The sequence below is a fragment of the Acanthaster planci genome, linkage group LG11, assembly GCF_054643075.1.
Source record: "Acanthaster planci isolate LZ-2023a linkage group LG11, COTS_SCS, whole genome shotgun sequence".
Taxonomy (NCBI): domain Eukaryota; kingdom Metazoa; phylum Echinodermata; class Asteroidea; order Valvatida; family Acanthasteridae; genus Acanthaster; species Acanthaster planci.
This window is the reverse complement of record NC_141787.1, coordinates 7,396,231-7,407,695: the sequence shown is the minus strand read 5'-3', so window position 1 is coordinate 7,407,695 and position 11,465 is coordinate 7,396,231. Positions and strand designations below refer to the sequence as shown.

The 11,465-nt window shown below is 51.0% G+C and overlaps 1 pseudogene; it reads left to right on the top strand.

The window, feature by feature from the left end:
* Positions 1-8,518: 8,518 nt before the first annotated feature.
* On the top strand, positions 8,519-10,188 carry LOC147797341 (large subunit ribosomal RNA; annotated as a pseudogene).
* Positions 10,189-11,465: the final 1,277 nt, after the last annotated feature.

The following is an 11,465-nucleotide window of genomic DNA, read 5'->3' as shown; positions in this document are numbered from 1 at the left end:
ATATATGTACTAAATGTTAGTAACAAACAGTCAATCTGAGGCTGTCAATCAAGGCACAGCGGCAGCAGCAAATTGAAATAATCAACTTTCAAATTGACTATTTATATAGAATAAAGTTAATGAAATGAATGCATCCTTTTGCTTGTACAAATTGTCGAGAACCATTTATCGAAAACCATCGCATGTACATCAACTCTACCTTTCTTTAGAAACAAAGACTCACCTGTACAAGCTGAATATCAACAATCTTGTTGGCGTTGAGTTCTATTGCAGTGTAGCTCCCATATTTAGCGGAGTGGCCTGGACTATCTGCCCGTCCATCCGCGCCGATGACTAGCGCTTGACTATCAGCTTTCAGACGAAGCTTTACTTCGGTGATGTGTTGTGTCCACACCGCTTCAACTGATGGCAAGAGGTGTCTCTTCTGGTGGGAGAAAAAAGTGCGCAGCAAAATACAAGCTGCCCCCTTTGCTGGGCTGGCACCAGCAAACAGGAAAGCTGCAGAGAGTAGCAGATTTCCTGCAGGTGTTGCACCCAGCCATGGCTGGGAACTCCAGGTCGTCCCCCTGGACTTGCAGGCCCCTCATCGCTGAAAAACAGAAACGAACGTCCCCACAGTTAATTTCATCAGACTGATCTTCCGTGAACCGCACTTGAAACACGTCCTGAAAAGTTGGAAGAGCTCCCCCTCGAACACAGTGTACTTTGGATGATCTTGAGGAAGAACATCCGGTGATATTGGAACGGTCTGTGGAGTTCTTTCCCTTCTGTTTACAAGAGATCAATGGCATTTGGATAAACCAAGGTGATACCACGGTGAGTGTAGGAATGAAAAGTAGTTTCTACTCTGCGATGAGAGAAGGTTAATTTTGAATTAAAAAAAAAACATTTCGCTTTGTTTCTGTTGTAACCTTATAAAATAAATTCTAGTTTCATATACTGCATCTATCGTACTTACTTTTTGAATGACCGGGTGCGACAAGGTTCTGAAGATGACGACGAAGATGATGAGGGAGGATGGTTCAGAGTCGGAGGAATCATCACGCTCTTGTTCCTCTTCTAAGTCTTCCTCTTCTAATTCTTCAACTTCTGCATCATCAAGCAGCTTGCATTGTATTCCAGTTTCGCTGACTTCGGAAACAGCTTGTATTCCGGCATCGGTATCTATCAGAAAAAAAAAATGTATAAATTTGTTGTTTATCATGAACTGTGACGAGAAAAATAAAACCGAATAAGAAGAACAAATGCCATTTATAAATTAATATGATAACAAAAATAGACATTTCAAATGCATTTTGATACTTACGTATATCGCAACAAAGAATTTTCACTGGATCAGTCTGACAAGCAGCATCCACATTCTGTACATGTAAAAGAACAAAATGAAAGTTATTTAAAAAAAATTTCCAGAGAGAAAAATTGATAGAACAATACCCATTTGTTCTTCTTGAATTTTCAACAATAGTTGAAGGGAGCAAGTGATTGTGATGGACTTACCGGCACAACTGGAATCATGCTACTAGCACTCGCAGTAAACTCTGGGTCTGGCACACTTTCTATGCACAAGGTTCTATCTCCAATCTTTCCGACCTGGTTGCTCTCTCTTCTGGCTTGTTTCCGTTGAAGCACATCCTCCATAACCTGATAGCAGTTTCTAATGAAAGAAAACAAATTAAATGAAATTAATCCTTGTTAAAATGAATAGGAGAAATAGTTCAGTAAAACAACAGTGTCATTTATAAACTACCACAGTTGTGCTTATATAGTGAAAAATATATTGAAACGCAGAAGAAACAAAATGAGGTGCGGAAACCTTACGGCTAATGATATTGTTGCTTCTCATCTTCATGGCACACACATGAATGTCACGATCAGTAAGGCTCATGCTGATTGAAAAAGAACTGCACCTTGCATATTAGTGAGTGACCAGATTAATGTCAACAAGAAAATGTTAACCGATTTCAACCCTGCCCCGTCATTAGTCTATCAAGGTGTACAAATATCAAAGTAGGCTACTATTTCTGTACTGTGTTTCTAGCTTTAAGATCAACAGAATAAACAACCAAAATTAACAAAACGTGTACAAAACGATTACATTCACCATGCGATTATGAAACTAACGTGAATGCGTGGCGAGTGAGAAACGTTAAAACTTACTCGGAGTCGCTCGCGTTTTGCCAAAGCACCCTTCCTCTTCTCTTCCAGTACCGGCTCACTTTTCTTGCTTATTAAAAAATATTGTGGGTACAGCATCGGGACGAAGCATTGCCTTGAACTTAATCCCAAACTGTTGATCGTTGGCGTTTCAATCAAAACAAGAAGGCTCGAAGTGTGCGGAGCAGATCACTGAGTGCTCGTTTGGTCCGACCACTTGGCTCGGGTCAGCTTGACTTTCGCCGTCCAAATTCGTCGACATTTTGGGTCAGATGGAAAACGATGCAGACTAAAACCATCTTTGGTAGTGTTGCTGCAAACAGCAACAATACAGGTCGGTGGCATTCTGAAAAAACTACGTTATTTTCGTGAAGGAGTGAGGCGAAATTCTCAAGAAACTTTACAAGAAGTGCGTGTGACGTTGCCGATCGAGCTGCCACGCATAACTGGGAAAATTTGCCGATCTCCGGAGTAAACGTCACACATTCTTATGTTCTTATGTCAAAAAGTTTTTTTTATTGATATCAAGGCGGTGCAACCAAGGTAAAATGAGCAAAAAATTGTTCAGGTAGAAACATTTTATCAATTCAAATAATTGCCTATATATAGGGAGGAGGGTGTTCTCGAGCTCATAGGGTTAGGGATAAGGGTTAGGGATAGGGTTGGGGTTATCGGTAGGGATAGGGTTAGAGATAAGAATAGGGTTAGGGACAGATGGGTGTGGGGTATTGTTGGCGTTAGGGGTAGGATAGCGCGAGTGTTGGGGATAGGGTTAGAGAAAGGGATATTTTGAGCTATATATTTACATCAACATTTGACACAACGGAATATACGACTATATCCCTATATATCAAAAACCCCATCCTTATATATTGGGATAGGGTTACGATTAGAGATAGGGTCAGGGATAATGGTTATTGATACGGTTGGGGTTAGGTGTAATGTTACGGATAGGGTTAGGGGTAGGGTTAGGGTTAGAGATAGGGTTAGGGTTACGGATAGGGTAAGGGTTAGAGATAGGGTTAGCGGTAGGGTTAGAGATAGGGTTAGGGTTACGGATAGGGTTAGATGTTGGGTTAGGGTTAGATATAGGGATAGGGTTACGGATAGGGTTAGGGGTAGGGTTAGGGTTAGAGATAGGGTTAGGGTTACGGATAGGGTTAGGGTTATAGATAGGGTTAGGGGTAGGGTTAGGGTTAGAGATAGGGTTAGGGATAATGGTTAGGGATAGGGTTGGGGTTAGGGGTAGGGTTAGGGTTAGTGATAGGGTTAGGGTTAGGGTTAGGGTTAGGGTTAGAGATAGGGTTAAGTGTAGGGTTAGGGTTAGAGAAAGGGTTAAGGATAATGGTTAGGGATAGGGTTGGGGTTAGGGGTAGGGTTAGGGTTAGAGATACGGTTAGGGTTACGGATAGGGTTAGGGGTACGGTTAGGGTTATGGGTAGGGTTAGAGATAGGGTAAAGGGTTACGGATAGGGTAATGGGTAGGTGTCGGGTTAGAGATAGGGTTAGGGATAATGGTTAGGGATAGGGTTGGGGTTATCGGTAGGGATAGGGTTAGGGTTACGTAAAGGGTTAGGGCTAGAGATAGGGTTAGGGTTAGGGTTAGAGATAAGTTTAGCGATAATAGTTAGGGATAGGGTTGGGGTTAGGGTTAGAGATAGGGTTAGGGTTACGGATAGGGTTAGGGGTAGGGTTAGGGGTAGGGTTAGGGACAGATGGGTGAGGGATATTGTTGGCGTTAGGGGTAGGATAGTGCGAGCGTTGGGGATAGGATTAGAGAAAGGGATATTTTGAGCTATATATTTACATCAACATTTGACACAACGGAATATACGACTATATCCCTATATATCAATAACCCTATCCTTATATATTTGGATAGGGTTACGGTTAGAGATAGGATCAGGGATAATGATTAGGGATACGGTTGGGGTTAGGTGTAAGGTTACGGATAGGGTTAGGGGTAGGGTTAGGGTTAGAGATAGGGTTAGGGTTACGGATAGGGTTAGGGGTAGGGTTAGGGTTAGAGATAGGGTTAGGGTTACGGAGAGGGTTAGGTTTAGGATTAGAGATAGGGTTAGGGGTAGGGTTAGGGTTAGAGATAGGGTTAGGGTTAGGGTTAGGGTTAGGGTTAGAGATAGGGTTAGGGGTTACGGATAGGGTTAGAGATACGGTTAGGGTTACGGAAAGGGTTAGGGTTAGAGATAGGGTTAGGGGTAGGGTTAGGGTTAGAGATAGGTTTAGCGATAATAGTTAGGGATAGGGTTGGGGTTAGGGGTAGGGTTAGGGTTAGAGATAGGGTTTGGGTTACGGATAGGGTAAGGGGTAGGTGAAGGGTTAGAGATAGGGTTAGGGATAAGGGTTAGGGATAGGGTTGGGGTTATCGGTAGGGATAGGGTTAGAGATAGGAATGGAGTTAGGGACAGATGAGTGAGGGGTATTGTTGGCGTTAGGGGTAGAATAGTGCGAGTGTTGGGATAGGGTTAGAGAAAAGGATATTTTGAGCTATATATTTACATCAACATTTGACACAACGGAATATACGACTATATCCCTATATATCGATAACCCCATCCTTATATATTGCGATAGGGTTACGGTTAGAGATAGGATCAGGGATAATGATTATGGATACGGTTGGGGTTAGGTGTAAGGTTACGGATAGGGTTAGGGGTAGGGTTAGGGTTAGAGATAGGGTTAGGGTTACGGATAGGGTAGGGGTTAGAGATAGGGTTAGGGTTACGGATATGGTTAGGGATAGGGTTAGGGTTGGGGTTAGGGGTAGGGTTAGGGTTAGAGATAGGGTTAGGGGTAGGGTTAGGGTGAGAGATAGGGTTAGGGTTACGGATAGGGTTAGGTTTAGGGTTAGAGATAGGGTTAGGGTTACGGATAGGGTTAGGGGTAGGGTTAGGGTTAGAGATAGGGTTACGGTTACGGATAGAGTTGGGGTTACAAATGGGGTTAGGGGTAGGGTTAGAGATAGGGTTAGGGTTACGAATAGGGTTAGGGGTTGGGTTAGGGTTAGAGATAGGGTTAGGGTTACAGATAGGGGTAGGGTTAGGGTTAGGGGTAGGGTTAGGGTTAGAGATAGGGTTAGGGTTACGGATAGGGTTAGGGTTAGAGAAAGGGTTAGGGATAGGGTTAGAGATAGGGTTAGGGTTATGGATAGGGTTAGGGGTTGTGTTAGGGTTAGAGATAGGGGTAGGGTTAGGGTTAAGGGGAGGGTTAGGGTTAGAGATAGGGTTGGGGTTACAGATAGGGTTATTGGTAGTGTTAGGGTTAGAGATGGGAATAGGGTTAAGGACAGATGGGTGAGGGATATTTTGGCGTTAGGGGTAGGATAGTGCGAGTGTTGGGGATAGGGTTAGAGAAAGGGATATTTTGAGCTATATACGTACATCAACACTTGACACAACGGAATATACGACTATATTTCTATATATCAATAACCCTATCCTTATATATTTGGATAGGGTTACGGTTAGAGATAGGATCAGGGATAATGATTAGGGATACGGTTGGGTTAGGTGTAAGGTTACGGATAGGGTTAGGTTTAGGGTTAGAGATAGGGTTAGGGGTAGGGTTAGGGTTAGAGATACGGTTAGGGATAGGGTTAGGGTTAGGGGTAGGGTTAGAGATAGTGTTAGGGGTAGGGTTAGGGTCAGAGAGAGGGTTAGGGTTACAGATAGGGTTACAGATACGGTTAGTGTTACGGATAACGTTAGGGGTAGGGTTAGGGTTAGAGATAGGGTTAAGGATAATGGTGAGGGATAGAGTTGGGGTTAGGGGTAGGGATAGGGTTAGAGATAGGGTTGGGGTTAAGGATAGGGTTAGGGGTAGGGTAAGGGTTAGAGATAGGGTTATGGTTACGGGTAGGGTTAGGGTTAGAGATAGGGTTAGGGGTAGGGTTAGGGTTAGAGATAGGGTTAGCGGTAGGGGTAGGGTTAGAGATAGGATTAGGGTTAAGGGTAGGGTTAGGGGTTGGGTTAGGGTTAGAGATAGGGTTAGGGGTTGGGTTAGGGTTAGAGATAGGGTTAGGGTTACGGATAGGATTAGGGTTAGAGATAGGGTTAGTGGTAGTTTTATGGGTAGGGTTAGGGTTAGAGATAGTGTTAGGGTTACGAATAGGGTTAGGGTTAGGGGTAGGGTTAGGGTTAGAAATAGGGATAGGGTTACGGATAGGGTTAGGATTAGGGTTAGAGATAGGGTTAAGGTTACAGATAGGGGTAGGGTTAGGGTTAGGGTTAGAGATAGGGTTAAGGTTACGGATAGGGTTAGGGTTAGAGATAGGGTTAAGGTTAGGGTTAGGGTTACAGATAGGGTTAGGGTAAGGGTTAGGGTTACGGATAGGGTTAGGGTTACGGATAGGGTTAGGGGTAGGGTTAGAGATAGGGTTAGGGTTACGGATAGGGTAAGGGTTAGGGTTAGAGATAGGGTTAGGGTTAGGGTTAGAGATAGGGTTAGGGTTAGGGATAGGGTTAGGGATAGGGTTAGGATAAGGGTTAGGGTTAAAAAGAGGGTTAGGGTTACGGATAGGGTTAGGGTTAGAGATAGGGTTAGTGGTAGGGTTAGGGGTAGGGTTAGGGTTCGAGATAGGGTTAGGATTACGGATAGGGTAAGGGGTAGGGTAAGAGATAGGGTTAGGGGTAGTTTTAGGGTTAGAGAGAGGGTTATTGTTATGGATAGGGTTAGGGGTAGGGTTAGGGTAAGAGATAGGTTTAGGGTTACGGATAGGGTTAGGGTTAGAGATAGGGTTAGGGGTAGCGTTAGGGTTAGAGATAGGGTTAGGGTTAGAGATAGGGTTAGTGTTACGGATAGGGTTAGGCTTAGGGTTAGAGATAGGGTTAGGGTTACATATAGGGTAAGGGTTAGAGATAGGGGTAGGGGTAGGTTTAGCGTTAGAGATAGGGTAAGGGTTAGATATAGGGTTAGGGGTAGGGTTAGAAATAGGGTTAGGGTTACGGATAGGGTTAGAGATAGGGTTAGGGTTACATATAGGGTTAGGGTTAGAGATAGGGTTAAGGGTAGGGTTAGAGATAGGGTTAGGGTTACGGATAGGGTTGGGGTTATCGGTAGGGATAGGGTTAGAGATAGGAATAGGGTTAGGGACAGATGAGTGAGGGGTATTGTTGGCGTTAGGGGTAGAATAGCGCGAGTGTTGGGATAGGGTTAGAGAAAAGGATATTTTGAGCTATATATTTACATCAACATTTGACACAACGGAATATACGACTATATTCCTATATATCAATAACCCTATCCTTATATATTTGGACAGGGTTACGGTTAGAGATAGTGTCAGGGATAATGGTTATGGATACGGTTGGGGTTAGGTGTAAGGTTACGGATAGGGTTAGGGTTAGGGTTAGAGATAGGGTTACGGATAGGGTTAGGGTTAGGGTTAGAGATAGGGTTAGGGTTAGGGATAGGGTTAGGGGTAGGGATAGGGGTAGGGTTAGAGATAGTGTTAGGGGTAGGGTTAGGGTTAGGGAGAGGGTTAGGGTTACAGATAGGGGCCAGAGGTGTCCGGGACTCGGCGGTGCAGTGGGCGTAGCTGTAGGAAGGCCTGCCGGAACTGACGGTAAAGTGACCGAGCGCTTTCCCGGTGGCCGAGGATTGGGTGCTGGGCTGCATGTCTGTCGCAGCAGCACCAAACTGACTTGAAATCCACGGTTAATAGTTTACCCTGTAGGCGGGCTCTCGAGGAGTAGCGCCAGGGTGCCGAGTCGCAAAGTCGGTCCCAATGCCATCGTGCGATCAGGTGTTCGGCAAGGATGAACTGGGGCCTCCAGCCCGAGGGCGGCATCTCGCAGCGGGCGGCGTCGGTCCCGCTGCGGGTGCCGGACGGGGAGCGTTACGAGGGAGCGGCGTGCGCTGAAGATTTCTTCCTGGGACTGCGTTGTCCGCAAAAGGGCGCATCTACGGTCTCGCTTCGACTCGGGCGCAAAACCCGACTCGGCCCCACCCGTGAACGCGTCTGTGAGGCACCCTAGCTCGCAAGAGCGTCTCTCGTTGGGGTCTGTTGGGGCTAAAACGTGCGCCGAGTGGGCGCAGGACTCCCGAGCCGAACAAGAAAGACACGGGCGGCCTCGACGGAGCGCGCCGGAAGAAGGCCAGGCAGGCAGGGCATGCCAAAAGAGAAAAAGGGGACGCCAGGCCCCGCCAGCGGGGACCGAGTGCTGCCGGCCCCGTGGCAGATCTCCGAGTGGACCGCCGGCGAGGGAACGGGCGCCCAGCGCCAAGAGAGAGAGAGAAGAGAGCCTGCGCGGACGGGATGCGGAGGGGGCGCCCTTCCTGGCAGCCGCCGAGGCGGCGGGTGGGCCCCGATAGGCGAGAGAGAGGCAGAGGCCTATTGCGAACCCATCGACCTCAGATCGGGCGAGATGACCCACTCGACCTAAGCATATCACTAAGGGGAGGAAAAGAAACTAACCAAAATTCCCCCAGTAGCTGCGAGCGAAGCGGGAAGAGCCCAGCGCCGAATCTCCGGGCCCCCAGCGGGCATGCGGGAACTGTGGCGTGAGGAAGTCCGGTCCGGCTGTCGCGGCGGGGCCGAGGTACTTCTGATCGAGGTCCCCCGTCGTCCCATGGCGGGCGCCGTCCGGCCGGTGGCTAGGGCTTCTGGGAGTCGGATTGTTTTGTAGCGCAGCCCAAAGGCCGGTGGTAAACTCCATCCAAGGCTAAATACCGGCAGGAGACCGATAGAGCACAAGTACCGTGAGGGAAAGTTGAAAAGCACAAAGGCCGGGGAGATTCAGCGCGGCCGACGCGGTGTCCGAAGCACCCCCCTAGCCGGGGTCCGGGGGCGCCTCTGCGCCCGGCAGCGTGCACTTCTCCCGGGCAAGGCGCCCGCGACAGGCTGGGCATCCGGGCCCGCATAGGCCGGCCTGTTGGGGTTCCTCCGGCCACCCCGGTTCCCCCGACCGGGGGGGGGGTCGGAGAGGCTAGAGACCGGCCGTGGTTGCGCCGGCCGCCCGGCCGAGGAAGGGACGACGGGCCGCGCCCGCCCGCGCGCCGCCTCCCCGCAGCGGCCGCCGGGCCGGGCCTCCCAGCCCGCCGGAGGGCCCCGCCCGCCTCGACCGTCCCAGGTGGGACGGATAGGTGGGAGGGCCAAGGCCCGACGGTGAAATACCATTACTCTTGTCGTTTCTTTACTTAGCCGGTGGGGCGGGGAGCAGGCCCCCGCGGGCCCAGTCTTCTGGCGCTACGCGGCCGGCCGCCACCCGCTCTGGCGACAGCGTCAGGCGGGGAGTTTGACTGGGGAGGTACATCTGTCAAAGGGTAACGCAGGTGTCCTAAGGCGAGCTCAGCGAGAACAGAAAACCCCTCGCGGAGCAAAAGGGCCAAAGCTTGTTTGATTTTTATTTTCAGTATGAATATGGACCGTCAAAGTGTGGCCTATTGATCCTTTTGAGCTTCGGAGTTTGAAGCAAGAGGTGTCAGAAAAGTTGCCACAGGGATAACTGGCTTGTGGCAGCCAAACGTTCATACCGACGTTGCTTTTTGATCCTTCGATGTCGGCTCTTCCTATCATTGTGAAGCAGAATTCGCCAAGCGTTGGATTGTTCACCCGTTAATAGCATACGTGAGCTGGGCTTAGACCGTCGTGAGACAGGTTGGTTTTACCCTTCTGATGAGAGGTCGCCGCCACGGCAGTCCTGCTCAGTACAAGAGGAGCCGCAGATTCGGACCCTGGTTCTGGTGCTCGGGGAGAGACCGGTGGTGCGAGGCTACCACCCGAGAGATTACGGCTGAATGCCTCCAAGTCGAAATCTCTGCCGGTGCGCGGCTACGCCGCCGGCGTACCGCACGAGGGCAGCCCGCATCAGCGCCCACCCGCTCTTGCAGGGCCGACCCCGCCGACTCCGCCGCGGTCCCTGTCCGGGGGCCGGGAGCTTCGGCGCAACCGCCGTCTTGAGAGGGACGCCAGATCACTTGCACACGACTTAGGTATGGATCGGGGTGTTGTGCCCAGTAGAGCAGCCGCATTGCTGCTATCTGCGGAAACTAAACCTTTCGATCCGAGGGATTTGCCCGCGCCGCAGACGGGCCGATCCTGGCAGGCCGGGTCGGACGACGTGCCGCGGAGGAGGCAGCGTCGCCGCCGCGGGAGCGGCTTCTGGGAGAGGGGCGCCGCCACGCAGGGAGGCAGGGGTGGTGGGGTCCAGCAGCGGGGAGAGGAGGTCGAGCGCGGAGAGCCGGCCGGCGCCGCCCGGTGGCCCTCGGGCAGACCGCACTTGGAGGAGGAGACCGAGGAGGACCAGCTGCGGGTGTGGCAGGAGGGCCCCCGGGCCAAGACAGGCGGTGGGGCCCCGTCGCTAGTGGGCCGGACGTGTCCCAGACTCGGCGGTGCAGCGGGTGCAGCCGGAGGAGGGCATGCCGGAACTGACAGCGGAGTGAACGAGCACTTCTCCGGTGTCCAAAGTTTGGCTGCTGGGCTGCATGTCTGACGCGGCCGCCCCAAACTGACTTGAATTCCAGGGTTGGCAGTGTACTCCGCAGGAGGGCCTGGGGGAGTAGTGCCGGGGTGGCGAGTTGCCAGGTCGGTCCCAATGCCGTCGTGCGACGGGTCGTCGGGCGGGGAGGGACCCAGGCCTCCGGCACGGGGACAGAGTCTTGCAGCGGGCGGCGCCCGTCCTGCCGTGGGTGCCGGACAGGCGGCGTTGCGTGGGCGCCCGCTTAAGATTTCTTCCTCCGACTTCGTTGTCCGCGAAAGGTCAGATCTCCGGCTCTCGAGAGCGTCTCTCGTCAGGGTCTGTTGGGCCCAAAACTTGCCTATTTCAATGAGAGCATTTTGGACTTTAACCCCCACTCCCTGGTTTACCTATTTATAGGGGGGAAGGTGGTCTCAAGCTTAGCTCCAGCTGCCAGAAATCATTACAGCCATATATTGTCCATACGATACGGCCATTTCAACACGGTGGAGCCCAAGGCTCTGGAGCGATTCCCCCTGGGGTCTGGACAAGCCCGGCTCCGGCGCAGCGGGGACTGGTGATGTGGCGCGGCGAATTGCATCCTGGGGAAAAAAAACCGCCGCAGCCGCACGCCACCCCCCTAAAGCCGTGCATTTCCGACACGCTTCCCCGGGCGAAAACGGCTCCAGGCCGGCGGGGCGGGTGGTGCGGCGCGGTAAATCGCCTTCCTCGGAAAACCTGGTCCGAGAAGTTCGGATGTCCGGGGTTGCCCGCGGAAAGCGGGCCGGGCGTCTCCGGCCTGCCGTCCATCGGCTTGCTGGCCCACCCAAGGCCTCTGAGAGGGCTTTGCACCGGGACAGGTTGGGCCCGAAACGTGCGTATTTCAATGAGAGCATT